Here is a 23,289-nt window from a genome sequence, read left to right on the forward strand (position 1 = left end):
TCGGGGCTGGTGTGATTGAAGAGATCGAGTGCTCTGAATGGTTGGCTCCCATAGTTTTGGCACCCAAGGATGGTGGGAAGGCGATTCGCATGTGTGTGGATTTGCGTGGGCTGAATAAGCATATAGGGAAGGATACTCAAGATCATGATGAGGTGTTATGGAGAGTGCTTCAGCGATTGGAGGAAGTTGGTCTGGTGATTAAGAAGGAGAAATGCAAGTTTCGTGTCTCATCAGTGGATTATTTGGGGCACACTATTTCTGCGGATGGAATTAGTCCTAAACTAGATATTGTGGAAAGTATCGTGAAAGCTCCTACACCAGCTAGTAAGGACCAGGTACGTTCGTTCTTGGGGTTAGCTGAATTTTGTTCGAAGTTTATTCCTAACTTTGCTGGTGTTTCTTCTCCTCTTAGAGTCTTGCTTAAACAGGGTACGTCATTCACGTGGTCAGATGAATGTTCATCAGCTTTCAGTTCTATTAAGGAGGTCATTAGTGAAATGCCCACTTTGGGACATTTTGACACAAAAAGAAAAACGATTTTGTCCACTAATGCAAGTATGTTTGGTTTGGGGGCAGTGTTGTCTCAAGTGGTGGATGGAGAATCCAGGATTGTTGCGTTTGCCTCGAGATCACTCAGAGGGGCAGAAGAACTTTATTCAGTGATTGAGAGGGAGGCGTTGGCGGTTTACTGGGCTGTCCGTCACTTTAAATTTTATCTTTGGGGTTTGCCTGTTGTAGTGAGGACTGATCATCGTCCTTTGTGTCAGATTTTCTCATGTAGAGATATCGATAATGTCTCTCCCAGAATGAAGCGTTGGATTGAAGGACTGACAGAATTCAATTTTGTTGTTGAATATGTTCCTGGGTCAATGAATGTAGTTGCAGATTGCCTTTCGAGATTACCTTTGGATCAAATGGGTGTGGAGGTAGATAATTCTCTGGTTGGATGGGTACATGAATCAGCGGTGGAGTTGGATGAGTGGTCACTGGCCTCTCGAAATGATAATGAATTGGACATGTGTAAGAAATTCATTGTTGAAGGGTGGCCGGTGGAAAAGGATTTACCTGAGTGCATGAGGGGTTTTCTCAATGTAAAAGATGATTTGTGTGTCTTTGAGGAGAGGGTGCTGAGTGGAAATCGTGTAATTCCTCCGTGTAAACTTAGGGAGAAAGTTATAAATTTAGCCCATGAAGGTCATCTTGGGAGGAACTTGACCAAGGCTAGGGTACGAGAATGGTATTGGTGGCCATCTATGGATAGACAGGTAGAAGAGGTTGTGAAAGATTGTTGGGAATGTGCTAATAATGATAAAAGTAAAAAAACTCGTACTGCACCACTTTCACCTGTTGAAGTTCCCATTGAGCCATGGACCAAGTTAGGTTTGGATATTGCGGGTCCATTCGAGTCATTTGGCTATGATGAGCGCTATGTGATTTTGCTTGTGAATTATACGTCCAAAGGGGTTGTTACGAAGTGTGTACCTGTGGTGAATTCCAGAACTGTTGTGGAGTTTCTTTCAGATGAGTTTTCAAGGGAAGGAATTCCCAAACAGCTCATTACGGACAATGGAGTTCAGTTTGTCTCCCAAGAGATGAAAGGGTTTTTGAAAGAATTGTCCATTACACATCTTAGAACAGCTTTGTATTCTCCACAAGCAAATGGATTAGCGGAGAGAATGAATAGGATTGTGAAATCTTGTGCCCAGAGAGCTTTACAAACAAGATCTTCTCTAAAAAAAAATGCTTAGAGAAACGTGGTGGGCTCACCGCAACACTCCTAATTGTGTGACTTCAGTCTCGCCTTTCTCTATTTTGAGAGGGAGGAAGCCACATGACAAATTGAGCCCAGCCTGGTTGAACTTAGATGTGGATGTACGAATGGATGATCAAGCTGTTTTGAGACGAAATTTATATCAAGACAGATACAAAAAAAACTTTGACTCACGGCATTCCTCTTTTCTCAAGGCTTGGAAAGTGGGTGATGAAGTATTGATCAAAAGGCCGGGTCTCCTGAGGAAAGGTCAATCACGTTTTACTGGTCCATTCACCATTGTGGAGATCAGGAAGAATGTGGTTGTTTTAGATTCTGGTGAAGTGTGGAGCATGTCACGGCTGGTTGAGTGGATACCCGGTTCTAATTCTGAAATTCAAAGCAGTGTTCCTATTGTTCTAGAACGGGATGGGCAACGGAGGTTGAGATTTAGACCATCTTGGCACAAGGATTATGAAATGTCAAGTTAGGCATGTCTTGGAACATGATGGCCAGTGCGGGTTGAGTTTAGGCCGGCTGGCACAGGGAGTGTGTAATGCTTTGTTAGGTATGTTTTTTTTTATTGTTATTTCATATTTATTGTACATGGGTGTTCTCCTTGTGGGGTTCCCATTTGTTTGGGAGGGAGATGTGTTGTGGGTTTATTTATGCTTTGGTAGTTATGTATAATTATGTTCTACTTCTCATCACTGTTGTCAGGCTATGTCTTACATTCTATGTGGTCATGGCATGGCAACAGAATGCTGTAGAGTTTAGAATATGATGTGGGCAGTGGGACTACAACTGCTGTTTGGACTGGTGGTCTTTTACCTATGCTCTGTAAAACTTCTTCATTCCTGAAGTGATCTCTGGACTCCTTATTTGGGATTGGTGAAAATCTCTACACCTGGGCATGCAGCCTTCAGTACCTTCACCTCCCCCGAAGGAGGACTCAGCTGGGGCCAAAAACGGGGAAGGCTGTCTGGTGTTGAGATGAGGAAGTTGCTCAGCACAGTTCTGCTTTTTTTGTCTTTTACCTTTTTGGAGATATTCTGAGTGTTCTGCATCAGCATTGCCTGCCTGGGAGTTGGATGCACGATTGTCTCCTCTCACAAAGTAAGTACATTAAATCTCTATAAATCATATGACTGAAGCGCTTTAAAGAGTCTGGGGGCGGCGCTGCCACAGTTTCAGTGCCTACTCATCTTGACTCACTATTTTTTAGTAATTGTGCTTCTGCATGCCTGATGTGAGCACCAGTACAAATTCCATGGGGCACCCACGTTCTTGCCATCCTGGCTGGTACTGTCTTGCACCCCATCAATGAGATGTGTTTGAAAGTTCCTTCTATGTACATGGTCTGCAAACAGAAATGGCTATTTTATATGCAAGGTCTGGTGTGTTATAAACGTTTTGGTAACGAAATAAACACGCTGAGATGGGTCACCTAGAGCTGTCTTCAGCCAATAAGATGAAATTTTAGTTTTATCAAGTAATTGTGGAGATTACAAATCTTTGGAAAAATTAGAAGGGGATTACGTAGTGTGGACCACTGAGTCTTTAATGAGAACACAAATGTGAATGAGGGTGGAATATTGAAGTTTCCAATTTGATCAGAATCATTGTCTGGAAAATAAGCTTGCAGAATTTGCTGGTCACTCAATTACGCAGCATTATGTCAAGTCTACACTATATGCTAATGTGTCCACTTTATTTTGAAGAGTTAACATGGGAAATTACCCAAAAAGCATGATTCATGTTCTACTAGGGGGTTTAGCCATGAGTAGCGGAATTTTTCATGATGTTGAAATGGCCTGCGGTATTTAAAACTTGCTATTTTTGTGTCTCTCAATGAGCCAGTTGTACTTACGATTTACTGGACCAATATAATTGAACAACTTAGTTTGTGTGTAAATTCTGTGAGTACTTTTCATATAACCTGCTGTGGATTATGTAATGTGCAAAATATTTTAGGGGTATATTCACAAAACAATGTTGGAGTGCGGGTCTGCGCCAAATTTGGCAGCGCCACGCTCTGACATTTTCAAAACACAGCGATGTGACAAATCCACAAGAATACGGTGCACCTCAGTGTTTCCCCTAGAGCCGAGTGCCAGTGCAGGCACCCTGCCGCCATGTTGCAATGGTGCCTGTGCTAAAGGGACGATTCTTTATGTGTAGGAAGTGACGCCTTCCTGCACATAACAATCAATAATGAAGATTTGCTCTCTCCATGTGTGCTGCAGAATGCAGCTGCAGCACCCATGGACAGAGCAAAAAACAAGGAGAAATTAATAATATCTCCTCATATCGCCAGTCTAACGCTTGGTTTCTGTGACATTAGTTTTTGGTGCTCTCTCAGCCTTGTAAATCTGGGGCAGCGTCAAAAGCAATGGGTGTTGCTGTCAAACGCCCACTGCAACACCCATTGCACGCCTCTTTGCTGCAGACGATTCTCCAGTGACAATAGGGGCTTGTAAATATGCCCCTTAGTATTTTAATATATTAAAAGGTATGCTTTTTCTGAGAAACTTGCTCTGTCAGATGGTGCTGCTCCCCTTTTATTGCTTCTTCAAGTGAGTCACACTCACTCTTGCTGTGAACCCGATGGACTCATCTCAATTGAAAACGGACCTAAACCACCATCTATGCCACAAACAACTTGCCTTCAGGTCATACCACACCCATTCCACAGTGGCGTAGCAAAACTTGGGGGGCCTTCGAAAATACATGGGGGGGCCAGGCTCCGAACCACTCCAGAGCTCTCAGGCCAGGGAACTGCCAGTGCCGCAGGGGGGCCCGGAGCTTGGACCCCCTCCGCTGGGACTGAAGGAGCTTTTTTTATGCCACTGCCATTCCAATAAGCAACTGAACACCCTCCTTCCTCTTGATTGAAAGACTCCACTAATCTGGAACTATGGACCTCCTCCCATGGTCCTAAGGGCCCCTCTGTCATGATCTATCAGCCTTTTGCCACAGCCATACACTTGTTACGCCTCAGGAAACTAAACTATGAGGCCCTCTTCTTTGAGACTCATTGCTCTCCATCACCTGACCTCAACATGGTGGTCCATCGCCAGAACTTACATCAACTATTTTCCAGAAGAAGGATCTCTCCTATAATGCTTGACTGCCCTCTGACAAACCTGTCTCCCTGGAAGCAAAGCTGATGAATTGAATCAAACTGTCCTTCAGTTAGTAAATCATGCCATTTCCTATTAAAATCCTGCCATACCACGAGAAACAATTTCTAGTGCACACAAGAGAAAGAGAAACAAAATAAACACTGTCACCTGGCTTTTTAAATAAACTTCACATCAAAACTGTCTTAATAGCAAGTTTTTAAAAACATTTTGTGGAAAAATTTGACAATGGTTTTAAAAAAAAGTCATCCCTCCATGTATCACTTCCTTTACCACTCATGTGATTTGTTAATCAAAATATTTTCCAGACTTGCTTTTCTCTGCCTTTAATGCTAGTTTGACTTTTCATACAGCTTACAACGTTCTTGCTCAAACGTTGCTATAAACTAACACATTGTTTAAAAACCCAGCACTAATTGCAAGCCTCCTGAGACATCAGTTATATTGTTCTGATAGACACAGCTAATACTAGGTCACATGTTATGCAATTACATATTTACATACCCATTGGTGTTATAAAGGATGTTATTCTGGTAGTACACTGACAGAAGATGGGTTGCAAATATGCTCACTATATGTTATATGTTAAATATCCACCCCTATACCCCTGCTTAATTCTCTAATATCCATGGAAAATTGATGCATCCTCGGAGATACTTTTGCTGAAACCTCAGTGTGTTGTATTGTAAAATCCATCTTGTCAGGTGCAGCACAGCTGATATGATGCAATGTAATATTTCACATAGCAGCTAATTTTAATTTTCAATAATGTCTGCTGTGACCAGCAGAAATGCTGGCCTTTTCACAGTCTTATATACTATGCACATACATTATCACTTGCCCTCAACAATCTCACTGTCTGACTGCCCAATAGATGATACAAAAGTTAGTGGGGTACCTAGCCAATCATAGACCTGTGAGTAGGATTAGCATCAGCACTGAGAATTCAGGGGTAGCTAAGCACTGAGGTATGTACAAAGCTAATTTCACAGCATATTATTTTTCATTCTAATCTTCAAAGAAATCTGTTTTGCCCATTTATTTTGCATTTACCATACATTCCATTTCTTATCCAAATCCATCAGGATCTTTCTTTGCACACTTCCACTTGCATCCATGTGTGCTGTCAGAAAGTGGCTGGGGAACTCCTTGATTAGTATATTTCTGAGCAGGGCACGGTGATGTATTTATCACTTACCAGTACTGACAATAATCCAAATTAAACGTCCTTACTCCGGTCCTTAATGTAACCAAGAAGAGTCCACCTCTCGAAAGCACAGCACTGCTCAGCTGACTTCACAGAAGATATCATCCTTACCCTGTAAGTACTGGATAAAACCTCCCTTGTGTAGGCCAAAGATCTATCAGGGCACCTTGCCACAAATCATCTTGCGTTCATTTTCAAAGCTGGCTGGGATGAAGAAGTAAGGACTTTTGATGGTGGTTGGAGCATTCGTGATGACTGAGTCAAGGAAGTTTCAGTTGTGCTAAGTGATGGTGGTAAGTGATCAAAAATAAATATTACATTCATATCATCTACTTTTTCCCACTCATTAAGTAGCTGCAGATTTTTCTAAGGCACTCCTATTCTTTGCAATAAATGACCAAACCAACAATTGATAAAACAGTAAACACACAACTTAATTCAGGTCGTTAAACACAAATAAACATGCAGTCACTGGGATAAAAATTAAGAGAGAATGTTGGTACCAACAATTATTAAAGGCTTGCATTGCACTTGCACTAAGAAGATGAGCAAACTTGACTATCTAGAACAAGGTTCTACAAAGTCGGTCCTGGAGGGACGGATCCATGCCAGATTTTTAAGATAACTGCATTTATCTAAATGGGGTTATGCAAAAAGTCTGGCATAGATCCCGCCCTCCAGATTCGATTTTGGAGAACCCTGATCTAGAGGAATGAAAGTTGTACAATGTTGCTGTAGGTGAAACTGCGAAATGATCATTAGCATTGAAGAGGGCCGGGTGACTGACAGTGGCAGCTTGAACCCTGAGGCATCTCCTAGACATAATACGGCTTGTCATTCCCCTTGTGCATCCTGGCTGATAGAGCGGTCCATGGTGGCTGCATGCTTAGGTGAGGGACAGGTTCAGGCTGTTCCACCGGAGAGGACGCAACTGAAATGTGAGGGACTCGGGCGGGTTATGTCCTGGACCCTATAGGAGGAGCACAACACGAGAGATAGCCCTCCCAAGAGGCGACCCATACTCCCCCAGCATGTACCAAACTGCAGTGCCTCCCACGGCTGGGACATACTGAGGACCTCATACCTGGGCACTCTCAAGCCTGATTCCAACCTGCCTGGGTTTTGAAGTGACTGAGGACATGTCCTGTCTTGGGTGGAAGGACTGCCTTGATGTGAAGGACCTGGTGGATTAAGGGAACCCCAGTTCCTCCCAGTGGTGATGTTGTGCACGTTTGAAACTAGTGTGAACTGTTCGGAGAGGTGAGAGGAAATTCTGCCCCGGCCTAACCTTCCATGCATGTACTGGAAGCGAGTGGATTGCCTTGGCACTGTGTGGCACCTTGCTCTTATACTCTCAGTGTCTCCTAATAGAGCAAGGGGGCTCTCTTACTGCATGGTTAGGGGATGGCTGGGGCTGACTTCCTCCTGCCTCTCCTGCAAGTGCAAGTGGGCAAATGATGCAAAAGCTGCCTGTGACTCTTGATGGTGGATCACTTGGCTTGTGTGTTGATGAAGAGCATGGATAGCTGTGGGAAGTAATGAGAATTGCTGGACATATTGATCATTGACGCTTTGAACACACCTAGAAGCCCTGGGTTCGTCCCGGGGTTATCTTGGTCTAAGAGTAGCTTGAACACCAATCGCCCTGGGACTATCCTAGGGCGCAGTTGGGGCTATTGCTGGAGGTTCTGCAAGCTTTGTCCTCCCAAGGTCAGACCTTCCACGGCCCTCCCAGTCCCACTGCGAAGATACGACACTGGTGTGCCTAGTCTATCCTGCCTTGATGGAGCGGGTAAACCTGTGGTGCCTCCCATGGAGCAGCAAAGCTGCTTCCCTGCATCCTGCAGGTACTCCAAAAGATATGTGAGGACTCCGAATCACCACAAACCTGACACCAGAAAGCACCACTGCACCTTTGCCCCCAGCATGAGTTGAAGTGGGCCAATGGTGCCAGCGTGGTCCCCCGACCCTTCAGAGCAGAGACAAAGCCAACCTTGGGTTTACTCACAGTGGACTCACCGATGCCACCTGAAGCCTCTTTGTGCAGCCGCCTCTACCACAAGTGTCTCTGGTGCTGAAAACCCTACGCCTCAGAATACCTCTGCACTTGGCTGCCCTGGCCTGAGGAGAAGAGGATCACAGGCGTCCCCATGTCCTGAGCATCATGAGACCTGAGCCCCCTTGTTAGTTTAGAATGACTTGTCTCCCAGTCCCAGCTTGCAGCCTCTTTGCAACTGGGCCTTTCCCCATGAAAGTGAATGGGACACCCTATGTCATAACACACCTCTGCACCCGGATGCCCCAAAACCTCCCGAGGTGACCTGTTGGTTTGGCCTTGGACCTTGCCCAATACTCACCTTATGTCCAGAAGATTGGTCCCGTAAGTCGCTGTAAAGTGCCTGAATGCAATACATGCTTTCCCCCTGATAGGATAACATTGGGCACCCAATGCTGAAAAGCACATCTGCACCCGGCAGACCTAGTGCCGCCCAAGATGACCTGTTGGTGCTACCTTGGACCTTGCCCCATACTTCCCTTAAGTCCAGGAGATTGGTCCCGTAAGTCGCCGTGAAGTGCCTGTATGAAGTGTAGGTCTTTCCTCCATAGGATAACATTACTGCTTCAGAAATTGCACTGTGTCCATTTTTAAAAACTGTAAGATTGCATAACTCGAAAGGTACTTACCTGAATCCGATGAACTTTGTAACTAAATTCATATAAACAATGTGCTATTTTTATACGTTGGTATCGTATTTCTTAATTGAGTGTTGGAGCACATTTTAGCAAACTGTACATCAGAAAAGTTACATCAGCATCTAGTGGACACATCACTTTCTAGTCTCCTAGAGCTAGCCAAGAAAGCTGATGAATGGATTAGGACTAGGATTCCCCAAAAGCATTGGGGGGAGATTCCAAGACAGGGGTTTCAGGACCACCGAAGGATGGAGGTGGTAAGTCCTCCAAGGAAACACCTTCAGAGACTAAAGCCCCTGAAAAGATGGATAGCATATCCCAACTCGCCTCTAGTGGTAAATAGAGTAGTGGGGACCCTAAGCTAAAGAAAGTCATTGACTGCAGGCTCTGCTTTGATAGTCAGCAGGTTCGACATTACAGAGGGGGCTCATCTTGTCCCAATAAAAAAGTAGGCACTGGGATTGTCAGTGTAGCCTTTGAAGAATGCTCCTCAGATGTGGAAATCTTTGTACCTAGTAACTGGGAAACTGGGCCAAAAGGTGAGTTGGTGAATCCAGACTGAAGTAATCACTTCCATCCCATAGAAGTAAATGGAATTCCAATCACTGTCCAGAAGGATACCAGTGCCAATCACAGCACTATGCATGACGGGCTCAACCCAGTACTTATCAGGAGAGACTAGCATAGTAAGGACTGTCCCAGGCGAGGTGATTGCTAGGCCTATAGCTTTAGTGCCCCTAAAGATAGCTGGGTCCCTTAGTTGGCAGAGGGTGGTAGTTAGTTCCGACCACCCCCTTGATTGTCTCTTTGGCAATCACCACCCAAATTCCTACACATGCTACCTCAGTTTGGACACGGCCAATTGCAAATAGTCTTGACCCTGCTCTAATAGGAACAGTCCAGCCCAAACTGTAAAGGCAGGTCTTCCCTGAACCAGAATACACGCAACTTAGGACCGGTTTCACTCTGATAATGGCTCATCAGACAGGTTTATAGCTTTATTCCAGTAGCACAGTAAGCATGGGACCTACGTCTGGGTCTACCCATTCCACTTAGAGCAGTAACTGCAACAACAAAAAGGTGATGGATGGAATGCTTGAATTAATCTCAACCACTGGCAATCACTATGGTTCGCATCCCAATCCATCATTTTTTGCCCACCATGCAATCTCAGTTTGGACCCAGCCATATGGAAACAATTCAGGGTTAGGACGGATTTCCATATAGCTGGATACAAACTAAGGTGACATGGTGTGCAAAATAACGATGGACTGGGATGCGACCTGAGTAATGACCTGTGGCTGAGATTAGTTCAAGCATTCCATCCGTTACTCTTTTGTAAACTTTAGTGTGTCTTGCTAAAATGTTATCACCCGCCCCTTTTTAATTGGCTGCCTAGCTCATTTACATTCCATGATTAGAAGGAAAAGCTCTGTCACCGTGCACTGACTTGGCCTACTTCAGACGCCATATGGATGGGGTTGTCGGGCATACACAGACTATCTTGGCTCTATTGGCACCTGGGTGTCTGGCAATGCTTTCTGTTCCCCTCTCACCCAAACAACATCCCCCTCACCCTACTGCCTCATGCTGCAACAGTTAAACTACCCACTTCCCCAATGCTTGAGGTGACTGTTACCCACTAAATACTTCAAAGAAGTGTAGCTAATCTAAGTAACTCAGCACTTTGCTGAAACTCACATGTTGTTGAGTGCCACTAGGCCTGTGTGCTCTGGTTCCATTGCCCTCGCGCCTCTGAACTTCACCGGCATACTGTTCCCGGACTCCTGAAATATTCCACAAACTGTCTGACTCGTGATTTTCACAGCAGTGGATGATCATTACAGATTGCAGCTCTCAATGGCCTGTGTCCTCTGTTGCCTCCAATTCTATCTGACTTTGCTCCCTTTTGTCTGCTGGGGTTCGTGTTTGCCTGCATCTCTTGCTGTCCACCAGTGTACAACCCTCCAACCACTACCCAGCTTCCTCCGGGAAGGCAATCACTCATAGTTTTGGCTGAGGATATAATTGAGCATTGCGTCCTGTTTTGCAACGTTAACATTTTATTTATTTGAAAGAGCATTCTTTTAATTGGACGTTGTATACGTGTAATCCATGAACACCATTATTGTATGGTTTTCGAATGGCTGTGGGGCATGTTAGCAGGCTTCTTGCAAGATGGCATTGTAGTATCTTTAGCTGAGTATTATTTAACGGCCGGGGTCTGGCTCCCAGTTTTGGGAGAAACAAATGGGTTGTTTATGAGGGGGGGTGAGCCCTTATCAAGTAATAGCCACAATCCTTGTCAGGGTGAACCACAAAAGTCAATAAATTAACCTGTGCTTAACCTTCTGGTAGCTTGGCATATCAGCAATCAGACTTAACTTAGAGACAATGGATTAAAATATTTATGCAGCACACAAACAGTAATGAATTCCACACCAACTGAGATAAATAGAGTAAAATTTTATTAAATATTTGACACCAAAAAGACAAAAATCCAATCAACAGAACCGAGAGATGCAGTTTAAAAGATTTAAGTTAAGTATAGAGCCTAAAAGCGTAAAGAGCCACTCGTGGTCATCTGGTCATGCGAAATTGGGTAAAAATTACAACTCCAGATCAACCATGATGACGTGCAGGCCAAATACAGGGACCAGGTTAGTCCAGCTGGAAAAGTTACCTTTTAAAGTCCAGCGCGAAGAGTCCTGTTGTAGAGGAGACCACAAGGGCATCACAGATGGTCGTTACTATAGCATGAAAAGCAGGACGGACATCACGGATGGTTGTCACTGTAGAGCTCAGATTCTTTCAGGCATCATGGATTGCTGTTGCTGGAGTTTTGCATGCTGGCCACCGGGGGCTGCAGATGCTGCAGTGCAAAGTACAGATTTCGATTTGATGGTCACCATAGCGCAATGAATCGAGTTCAACTGGTCTTTCGCCTTGGCAGTATGAATGGGTGGTTAGATCTTGGTATGAATGGGCCACTTCGCAATAGCAAAGAACCCACAACTTCAGGATTTTTCCTTTTCTTCAAGATGGAGTTCAACTAATGATAAAAAGTCCACGGCCTAAGAGGCACATCTTGAAGATCTGGAACTCACTCCAACAGAGGCAAGCAGGGCTCAGGCAGGTCTAACATAAGATATGTGTATTTGCAAAGCGCATATTCAACACAAAGAGTGTGTTGTTGCTAAATAATATCTGTTTATTGTTATGCAACTCAATAGTACTCATTCTATCGGCCTCAGAAGGATAAAAAGTTGGGTTGACCTGCTGGGATTTGAACCTGTGACCATAAGGTCACACACAGGCCCTTCCAGTGGAGGCACTGGTCCACTAAGCCATCAGCTGGTATATTTAGTTGCAGGAGGAGTTGCAGATAGGCCTCTGGAGCGTGCTGTGTCCATCTAGCTCAGAAGAGGAGGTCAGTCAGCAGACTCTTGGAGTCACTTCAGCCTGGGGTGAAGGGTGCAGGTCCAGGCTTCCTTCTTGGGAAGCAGGTCAGGCCTCATTCAGCAGAGCATCCTTCGTCTGTAGTATTCGCAAGTCCAGGAGTGAACTGAAGAGTCGGCGTGAGGGTCCTCTTTTTATACCTGTTGTTGACTTTGAAGTGGGGGGAGCTTCTGGTGTTTCCACCTACAGAGGTGTCTGGAATTAAATGAACCCCTGTCCTGGACCCAATCTCTCTGGAGGCACCGCAGGCTAGTGTGAAGTCCTTTGTTTTTGGGCTGAGCAAGTGCCTTTGAAGTGTAAGTGACAGCTCTACCCCCATCCTGGTGGGGATGGCCCACCCTGCCAACACCCAGACCCTTTATTATGATAGTGTTTGGAATGAATATACAAGGGACAACTACACCTAGTCATGTGATCCAGGAAACAGGCTATAGGCACCAAATGTTTAGGACAAGAAAATGCTGAATTTCTCACATGGCATTTTCAGACTTGCGACTTAAAATCCGACTTTACCATTAAAAAGGGTTTTAAATTACCATTCATCAGACACCAAACATAATATTCCTACCTGCTAAAAATCAAAAGTTATCACTTATTTAAAGTAATAATGTAAGCCAAAGTTATCCTAGGCTAGAGAGGTAGGCCTCACAGTTTTTCACTACCAGGACATGTAAAACTTAAAAGTACATGTCCAACTTTTTAAGTACAATGCACCCTGCCCAATGGGCTGCCCAGGGCCTACTCTAGGGGTCATAGAAAGGGAGTTTAAGGCTGGGCAAGGAGGTTATTTTGCAAAGTCAAATTGGCAATTTAAAACTGTCAGCAGGCTGCAATGGCAGGACTGGCGCATCATTTAAGGCCTACTTAAGGGGGTGCCACAATACATGCTGCAGGCTCACATATACATTTTCCCTGGTCACCTGTAATGCCACTATACTAAGAATTTGTAAGTAAATTAGGTGTAGCAATTGTGTGAAAGCCAATTTTAACATGCTTAGAGGAGGGGGCAGGAGCACGTAAGCACTGTTTAGCAGTGGTAAAGTGTACAGAGTCCTAAAAGCCAACAGAAATGGGTTCTGAAATCAAAAGGGTGAAGGCAAAATGTTTAGAGGTGACCCTGCAGAGGGCCCAAGTCAAACACGTTCCCTATGCCTTCTCTGGCAAACTCATTAGTCTGGTGTTATTACTTCCAGACATACCCTCAGCATTTTCTAGTCCAAGAGGTCATTGTGTGGTATCTTTAAGAGCTTCCCCCTGTAACATTTTGATGGCGTCTGCATGATCCTTTAGTGTTCCTTCTGCAGTGGTGACTCTCGTGAAAATGTTCCTCATGTCAGTGCAAATCAAATAAATATCTACTAGCACTGTGTTGATCATATGTTCAAGGAACGATCTTGTGTCCCTGAGTGCCAGCAACACTTTCCTTGTCTCGGGCTACTTGTCCGGATTCCATGGCATGCTCCTGTCTTTCCGTCATTGTGCAGTCCCAAATACATACTTGTCTCATTTGTTCACTTATTGTGGTTTCCTCCCTTTGTTTTGGACTATAGCATAAATTTGACGTGGACTTGCACTTCGTATTATTATCCACCTCTGTCGTGGTTGCTATCTCTCCATCCATATAGATCCTAACCACTGTGGAAGTGGATGTGCAGGTAATCTCCGTGGCCAGTGCAAATCTGGCCTATGTCCTGTTCTTGTTTGCGCCAATAACATGCATCTACATATGGTTTCCAGTACTGTCTCTGTATATCCAAACTGGTGTGCATTATGCCACCTCTTCCATCTCAGGAGGACCTGCGCTCAATAGCACCATCAACCCTTTCCCTTGTGTCCTCACTCACTGTATGTTTGTGCTACTGTGATGTCAAGCCCATCGTCGAGTGTCTAAGTATGCTCTGTTCGTCCAGGCATTCACCAGTGAGTAAATGTCCTCTGTGTCCATTGCAGTGGCCCACCGCATATCTGAATGAATGAAATAGACTTGTAGAGTGCAACCAATGGCAATGGTATCAAGGTGCTGATAGCAGATTAGTCTATGGAAGGGGGAACTGAGAAGCAACTAACGGTTGACCAGTACAGAGTGAACAGCCAGATCTTTAAGGCCTTACGAAATAGGGCATGAGATTGAAGACTGGAAATCGAAGGGAGAAGCGAGTTCCACAATTTGGACTAAGCCACAGAGAAAGTGCTGCGTCCCCATCTGGTTTTCTTATACCTAGGAATAGTTAAGAGATGTTTATCGTAGGATCGCAACTGTCTAGAGGGAGTGTAACATTGGAAAAGATTCCTGAGTTGTTTAGGGCCTCCGTTGTCAAGGGCATTATGAACCATGCAAAGGTACTTAAAGGTGATTCACTTGTTCACAGGAATCCAGTGAAGTTTCAAAATTCCCTAAGATCCCGATTGAAATTTAGGGATGTCAAGAATCAGTCTTGCTGCAGCGTTCTGAACAAGCTGCAGTTTGGCAAGGACAGTCTTGTTCATGTCCAGGTAGAGGGCATTGCAGTAAACTAACCTGGACATGCTGAGTGCCAGAGCCACTTGTTTCTCACCTTGGGTCATACTTACAAGCCCCTTAAGCCACTGGATAATCACTTTTTTTGCTACTCCAGTGGCGCACAGGTTAAGCCCATATCTGCTCGGTCATGCAAGCCACACTATGTGGCTTTGCATGACCTTGCAGATTTGCATTAAGGTAAAGCAGCGCAAGCCTTGCCTTGCCTTACTCTGCGTGAAAGACGCGTTCCGTGGGTGTTGTTGTGGGTGTTCCCACTCAACACCCATTGAGTTTGATGCTGCCCCAGAGTTACATCATCAGCTAAACCTGGTGCAGCAGAAATGCTGTGCTCCTCCTAGAGCAGGAGTAATGACATTTCTCCTAATTTTTTCAATTTTCCATGTGTGATTCATTCTGCAGCACACACAGAAAGAAGTAAACGCCTCTTGTTATAGGTTTTGTGCAGGAAGGCATACCTTCATGCGCAAACAAAATTGTGCCAACAATACAGACACCCTTGCACCATGAGGCAAGGTTGCCTGCATTGGTGCACAGCAGAAAAATGTGCGCCTGTGCTGACTGTAAGGACAGGAATGCACCATATTTTGTAAATACTCTGCATTCCTGTCCTAACGTATTAGTGTAGAGCGGCGCTGCTCTACACCAATTTCTAGTGAATATGTCCCCTTGTCTGCTCTGCCACTGCCTCAATCTTTAGGATGGAGAAGTGCAAGGGGAGATGGGCATGATGCATCGACTATACAGGGCCTGCTACCTACTCCCAGGGGCACCTAAGGCTCTTGTTTTTGCCATTCACTGCTTGATCATGGTGGAGTATCAGGCTCAGAACCTGCACCCAACCTCCATTTTGTTTTCAATTTCCCTAGGCTTTTCCTTGTCCATCGGTGCCCTACAGGATGTTTACTGGTGCGTTTACAGCACTGAGGTACCTCTCGCTTTTGAGTGCTTCTGGGCTGCTACACATGCAAAGCCCACAGATTTCTTTTGTGCCATAGCTCTCTACATGTGCACCATCTTTGGCCGGCCCTCTCTCACACGTAAACTTAGACATTTCTGTGTAACATTTCTGTCTGACACACACATTTCTCTGTTTGTGATGTTATCTCTTTCTCTTCTACCCTTTTTTCCGATGGTCACCTTTCCTCTCTCTCCATCTGCACTTTTTCCAACCTTAGTGTGAGAGGCTGGCCTGGTATTTGATGTACACTTATGGAAGTGGACGCGTTCCACTAGTCCAGGCAACCCTTATGGTGATTTAAGAGGTCGTGGACAACCTTAGAAGTGGTTGCTGTGAAGAGCATCCTTCAAGCTTAGTCCAGAAGGAGTGTGAAGCAGCTTGTTTTACCAGAATACATTCTCATGGTATAGATTAAGTGAAAAGAACCACACCAAGTATTAATAAAAATATTTATGTATTATATAATACTCTCTAGAACGTTCAAATATCTCCAACATGGAGATAAACACAATACACACAATACTTTATCAAAGAAATACAGTAAATAGCACAGAATACACAGTGGCCCCAGGGGAGACCAAACCATACACTAAGAAAGTGGTATAAGAACCACGACTCAGATCAAGACAGTGTCGAGAGGACATAGAATTGCTGGGTACCCACAGAACCACCCAAAGTAAGTAGATAGGTAACCCACATAGAGCATGTGCAGTGTGGGAACACAACCGCGTGCTCCGTACAAGTCTATGTTCAAGTCGCGGTTGTATTTTTAAATATTGAGTACCCTTCCCAGCGGACCCTGAAGAAACCCCATGGAAGACAGAAGGTTGGAGAGCCACCCCATCCGTGGATACCCTACCGTGGATACCCTAGTACCCACGTTAGCTGCACCAAGGAAGCATGGTGCATACGTGTGAAGTAGTGTTGGAAACCGCTGTCAAACCCAATGGAGGATTTCAGGAAAGTGCTGCTGCTGGAAGAGGAGAAACTGTCAGTGGGAATCCAAACATGGATTCTTGAAGAGGAGTACCTGAAAGCAGAGGGGACAGAGTCTAAGTCACTCAGGGGTGACCAGGAGACTTGGAAGACGAATGCCTTTCGATGTCGGGTGCTTCAGGATGGATGATGAGGACCTTGACTCTGCACCTGTGAGGACCAGGCCATGCTGAGGAAGACCAGGACCTGGATACGAGCTGTCCCATAAAGGATGTTGAGTGCTGATGGGTGGGTGTCCGGCGGGAGCACCAACAAGCCTTGGCAAAGGCAAGCCACTCAGGAATTAAAAAAGGAGCAATGTCGGGACAAGCAAGGTCCAGTGGATTCACCAAAGGCAGGGGAGCCAGGGCAGGCCCCAAGCAATAAGGGGAGCCCAAAAGAAACAGGTGTGACCTTCAAGTGGATCCACAGGCCGGAGGCACTGGAGTCGCGAGAGGACCTTAAGCAGCTCACCAAAAGATGCAGGCCATGGTGCACATGATGTGGTGTGGCTGAAGATTCTGGTCACAGGAGATGCTCAAGTTTGGGGGTTCTTGGAGTCCGAAGATCTTCTTGCAAAGAAGCCAACAAGCCTTTGCAACTGCACATTGGAGACGGTACGCAAGGGTTTGGTTATTGCAACGCCCACAAGGAATTCTGGCCTCAAACTTGGTGACAGGGTAGAGTAGGCCTCGAGAGCTGTGGAAAACCACCATCTGTGTTGCACAGATAATGCAGGAGACTGGAAGGGAGATGGAGTCAGGCCCAAACAAAGTCCAGCGAAGTCCACAGTGCCCAGACGGTAGAAGTGCAGTGACATCTGATCTGACTCTTATCCCACAACAAATCTAGGGTCCTATACCCAGGAAAGCCCTTAAGTACCCTAAGGAAATGGTTGGGAAGATTCAAGGGACCTTCTCAGGGGAGGGTCTGGACCCTGTCCAGTTTCACGCCAGAGCGGGAGCCAGAGGCTCCCAGAACTGGTTTGAACTGGACTATGCACAGGGACACCAAATGTACCCCTCATGCAGCCTTTTAGGTGCTGGCAAGCGCACCCATCGGGTCTCAATACACTAAATCCTGTCTGGGAGGTGGTCACACCTCCCTGTGACAGGATGTCTATTGTTCCACCTTCCTCTGCTCGAGCTTGGCTCAGCAGCAGGAGGGCAGAAATGTGTCTCTGGTTGCCAGCAGCCATTTTGTGCTGTACGGGACTAGAAGTTTGACACTGGGGGACTCTTCCAATGCTTGTAATCATACCTCCCACACCCTTTACGGTGTGGGGTTATGATTCCAACAATTCCAACCTGTTTAATTCCAAACATGATCGGATTCGTTGCAGCCATTTTTTAGATGGTCATCGCATAATTACGCGGTGCCTCTCTATATAGTAAATGGCTGCTTCACTGACAACCTAGGAGAATGGACTCCGTAGGCTGTAGGGATGTCCTACCCATGCAGGGGCACCCTCTCACTTAGAACCAAGCACCCTGCCTTTAGAATTGCAAAGGCCTGCTATAGGGGTGATTTATAGGTTTTAAGTGCAGTGACCCTTAGATATAGTAAACCTATATATTTAGTAAGTGGTGCATGCACCAACTTACACAGGCTGCAATGGCAGGCCTGTAGTTCCATTGTGCATGGTCTCCCATGGGTGGCATAATACATGCTTCAGCCCATGGGGGACCTCTGGGATACCTATGCTCTGGGGACCTTGGTACCATATGATAGGGACCGATAAGGGTAAACCACTATCCAATCTGGAGGGCACCTAAGTACTGAACAAACCAATTTAGGGGGAATGCAGATAGACTGGGGTCCTGATTAGCAGAATCCCAGTCAGACTAGTCAAAAACAGCACTACATCAAGCAAAAAGTGGCGGTAACCATAGAAGTAGATCCTACGTTCCTAAACTTAGTGTTTCAACCTCTCGCTTTAATTCGCTTTATTTCTCACTCTCTCCTCTCTCGCTTTTTCATTTTCTCTCTCGGTCTCCCTTTATCTATCTGTCTCCCTGTGTCAGGTTTTTTTTTCATACTCACCTGGTTCTTCATATCCTGTTTATCTCTCTCTCCCTCTATGTATTATTCTCTTTTGCCTTTGGTGTTTCTCTCTCTTTCTTTTTTTCCAATGTCTCTCTTTCTCACATGCATCTCTTGTTCACTCCTCTCTCATTCAGCTGTCTCTTATTCACTATACATACTTGTTATTACCTGCATCGCTCTGTCACACCCTCTCTAAGGACTCTTTTTAGTGTCCTCTTTCTTTCCCTGGCTGTACTTCGTCACCATCGCGTTCTGTTCTTTTTCACCCTCACATGTTTATTGATAGAGAGAGATGCGGGGCACCTTTTCGCCAGGGTCTCAGTACATTGCAACAACAAAATATTGCAACACTGTTGCTTCCTGCTCCTCACCCAACACATTGGGTCTCTCTCTCTCACACAAACACACACGCCTCCCCCCACTTCGATGACTCTCATCGCCTTACCACTGCGCCATTTGATGTTTGAGATCTCCATGGATTTAAAAATGGATGAGGGACAAAGGTTTTTCAGTAAACTGCAACAAGTTCACCGGGACCTTCAGTACATGAAGGTCTGAGCACTGGTGAGCTGGAGTCACAAGGACCCAGGGAATGGGGCTGCACTATCTGGTTACGGGCTGAAGCTGGAGTGACACATACACACGCACGTGCACAGGGACCCACACCTCTGAGGACCAGTGGGCTGGAGCCACAAGGAGCCAGGGGATGCGGCTGCCACTCTCTGGTTTACCGGCTGCACCTGGAGTGAAACACACACTCATTCACGCACGGCTCACACACCTCTGCTCTGAGCATAGGTATGCCGGAGTCACAAGGAGCCAGGGGATGCGGCTGCCACTCTCTGGTCACCCGATGCACCTGGAGTGACACACACGCGCATGCACGCACTCATGCACGGCTCACACACCTCTGATCTGAGCATAGGTAGGCCGGAGTCACAAGGAGCCAGGGGGTGCGGCTGCCACTCTCTGATCACCGGCTACACCTGGAGTGACACACACATGCATGCACGCACTCACGCACGGCTCACACACCTCTGCTTTTAGCATAGGTAGGCCAGAGTCACAAGGAACCAGGGGATGCGGCTGCCACTGTCTAGTCACCGGGCGGCTGCACCTGGAGTGACACACACACGCATGCACGCACTCACGCACGGCTCACACACCTCTGCTCTGAGCATAGGTAGGCCGGAGTCACAAGGAGCCAGGGGATGCGGCTGCCACTCTCTGATCACCGGCTACACCTGGAGTGACACACACACATGCACGCACTCACGCACGGCTCACACACCTCTGCTTTTAGCATAGGTAGGCCAGAGTCACAAGGAACCAGGGGATGCGGCTGCCACTGTCTGGTCACCGGGCGGCTGCACCTGGAGTGACACACACACGCATGCACGCACTCACACACAGCTCACACACCTCTGCATAAGGCCGGCTGCAGCCAGGTGGCAGTGCTAGATAATGCTATCGCAGAATGGGTGGTTGAGGGGGCCACTCCGGTACCTCTGAGCCCCCAAAATCTATTTTGTGGTGTGTATTAGTTCATCTTCTACAGCATAAAATATGCCTCATGTCACAAGCCAGTCACTATGCACGTTTTTCACATGTACCATGAGCAGACATTTTTCTTCCTCACATACCTTGGAGGCAGGATGTGGCATTTGTTGCAACAGCTCCTGTTCTGTCAATGTTGGTCCAGTGTCCCCAGACACATTTGCTTCACTTGTTCCCTAGGGATCTTTACTGCTTTTATAAACACGGTGACAGCAAAGTGCATTATTTTCTTTGTTTATCTCTGTGAAGTGAAGATGTACATTGCACATATGTTCCTCTGTGCCTGGCCTTGGTTTACAGCGAAGAGCAGGGTGATTGACAGGGCACATCTGTGTTCTCTTCCACAACTCTGACAAATATCCCCCGAGTTTGTTCTTCATGTGCTGCAATTACAGAGAGTGAACTTTGGGACAATGAAACGTTTCTGCTGCTGTTTTTGAGCTTTTTTAAAGTATTCAGAACTTTAACATGTAGTTTTACAGTGAACAGGTGATCAGGCCGGCGATTGGCCATGGTGTGACTCAAGGGGGATTGGCTGGCAATTCTCCTGCCCTCTCCTCACTCATGCCCTTACAGCCCACTGGAAGTTTGGCACCGCAGACTGGTACCCCTTTGTGCTTTTTAGGTCTCGCCTGAGACAGCTCTTTAGCGCTGCTCTCGCGAGAGCTTTTGTAAATGGGGGATCTGGAAGTACAAACGAGTGCTTTCAGGCCTCCAAATACAGTGTATGTGCGCTGGGCGCGCGCACCATTTGGAGGCCTGAAAGCACTCGTTTGCTTTCACTTTCGCGGGCCGCACGGCCGCTTTGATGTGATCGCGATTGCGATCACTTTCACACAGTGCATGCTTATCTTATCTCCTTTCCTATCCCTGCGTCTTTTCTTTCTCTCCGCTTCACTTCCTTTTCTCCTCTTCTCTTAGCTTCTCTCCTTTAAATCCTTCTACACGCCTCTTCCTTCGCCCATGTGCTTTGCCCCAACTCTTCCTACATTGCCTTTGCGCCATTCTGCTTTCTCTCTGCCAGCTCCTTGTTCTTCCATCTTTCCTTTCACCATTCTCCATCACACTCCTCAGTGTTACACTGTCTCACCGTAGAATGCTGTATTATTCCGTCCTCATTTATAGGTGCTTGATGCACGTAATAGTCACACGTTTGTATATTAATCATGCGGTCTAAGTGCACGCGGGAAAGGCGGAGACATGTTCCATTAAGTGCAAACCGTTTTGGGTGCATTTAATGAAAGTCCTTGTTTGCGGCTCTTTAAACTTCTGTGATCTTGCCAAGGTGCACACGGACATGCCCCGTTCATCACCCTGTTCAGAGCCGGATTACTCTGCCATGTGTGGTATTTGGCATTAGGCATGGATGCCTGCCCGGGACTTTTAACTGGCAGGGGGGAGCGGCGCTTCTCCAGTGTCCTCTGCGCTTTCTATGGGGGTGGAATCCATGCTCTAAAGCCGCCCGTTGGCTGCGGGTGCTACAGCCTTCCGTGAATGTGCCAGCCATGAGTGTCCCACTCTACTCAGTTTAACTAAAAATGGCGGGCCCCGGTCTACAGGTGCGGTCTCCTGTGCTTGTCTGCTCTGTTCGTGTGAGTTGAGGTTAGTAAATAGTTGTGATTGTGTGTTGAAGAGCAGCCGACCTTTGTATTTCAAATAAACAGGCAAGCAGCCTCCATGGCTCCCAGGGGGGCCCGATCGTCAGTTCTTGCAGATACATTAGATATAATCTCGATTCTTGTGTTTGTTGTTTTGTTCGCTGTTGTAAAGTATATTAAAGTGTTTTTGTAGGCAGGAAGAGAAGCACAGAAGGTTAAACAATTGCTCCTAGTTTTGAGCGCGTTTCTCCCGTTTAGGTGATACATGTGAAATTTAATTGGAATTTCTTAGGGAAGAGACGAAAACCAGGGGTTTGACTTTGGGGCCCTTAATACCATTAGGTTCGCAACTGAAGATCAGACATTTTGTTACTCATGTGGTAGAAAGGTGGTCATAAAAAAAGTGTCATGGACGAGTGGTATAATTCAATGTGGGTTAAAGGGCCCTTGGACAAGTGAGTGGACTAGAGCCACCTTCAAAGTTTCCAGACGGTCGCGGAAATTGTTGGCACTAAAAGTGAAGCATAGATGTGACATTGACCCCTGAGTTTCTGATGTTCTCTAGTTTCCTTTATCAATAGTGTACAACCCCCCCTTGCAAGCAGCGAGTTCCCAGTTATGTGGAACTACATAGATCATTATTTTTTGCACTGGGCTGTTCCAGTTTTCTCTTGTTACCACGTGGTGCATTCATTCTCACTGAATATCAAGTAAACCATTTGTTTGAAGTTAGGAAGACAAGCAGGCTCTTCGGTCTTATAGACTATAGTTTTTAGGTTGAGCCTAACGGCAGCACACATGCACCACTCGCTCTGTGAGGCATTCTGGATTAGGGTATGCACTGGAAGCCCCACCCACTCTCCCCCCATATTTGTCATTGGCTTGTGTCATTGTCCTTTGAAAATGCTGGCCTCTGATTCGTACCTAGGCTTGTTAGTCCTGCCTTGGTACCACCTTGTCTGCATTTATTACCGCCCATAACAACTGGACTTTTTACTTGGCTTGTTACACGGTCTCCGTTATTTAGTGGGTGAGCACTATTTTCGTTATTGGTCTTTCCTTATTTGTTTGGTTTTTTAAACATAAATAAAACGCATTGTCATTTACAATGCCAATACCTTAAACTTGTGTAAATGCGAGACCTATTGCATTGCAAATGCTTGTTCATTATTAAATGTAGGGTGAACTGTAAGATCTAGTGGTGCAGTAGAGAGATGGTAAGAGTCATCAGCGAATCCAGGTGCAGCCGGTGACCAGAGAGTGGCAGCCGCATCCCCTGGCTCCTTGTGACTCCGGCCTACCTGTGATCAGAGGTGTTTTATCCCCATGCGTGCATGGACATGTGTGTGTGTGTGTGTGTCTGTCACTCGAATCGAGGTGC

General features: G+C 46.1%; 1 protein-coding gene and 1 pseudogene across 2 annotated transcripts in view; both read left to right on the forward strand.

Annotated features, from left to right (window-relative positions):
- Positions 1 to 2,741: 2,741 nt before the first annotated feature.
- The window catches only part of LOC146808991 (sialic acid-binding Ig-like lectin 9), a 228,264-nt gene continuing 207,716 nt past the window's right edge, over positions 2,742 to 23,289 (forward strand). For both annotated transcript variants that reach the window (XR_014965510.1, XM_085614276.1), the window contains exon 1: positions 2,742 to 2,866. The gene's annotated coding sequence lies outside the window, so the exon portion shown is untranslated. The remainder of the gene's footprint in view (positions 2,867 to 23,289) is intronic.
- On the forward strand, positions 7,575 to 7,728 carry LOC146808992 (5.8S ribosomal RNA; annotated as a pseudogene).

Source organism: Triturus cristatus, chromosome 7, assembly GCF_964204655.1.
Source record: "Triturus cristatus chromosome 7, aTriCri1.1, whole genome shotgun sequence".
NCBI lineage: Eukaryota > Metazoa > Chordata > Amphibia > Caudata > Salamandridae > Triturus > Triturus cristatus.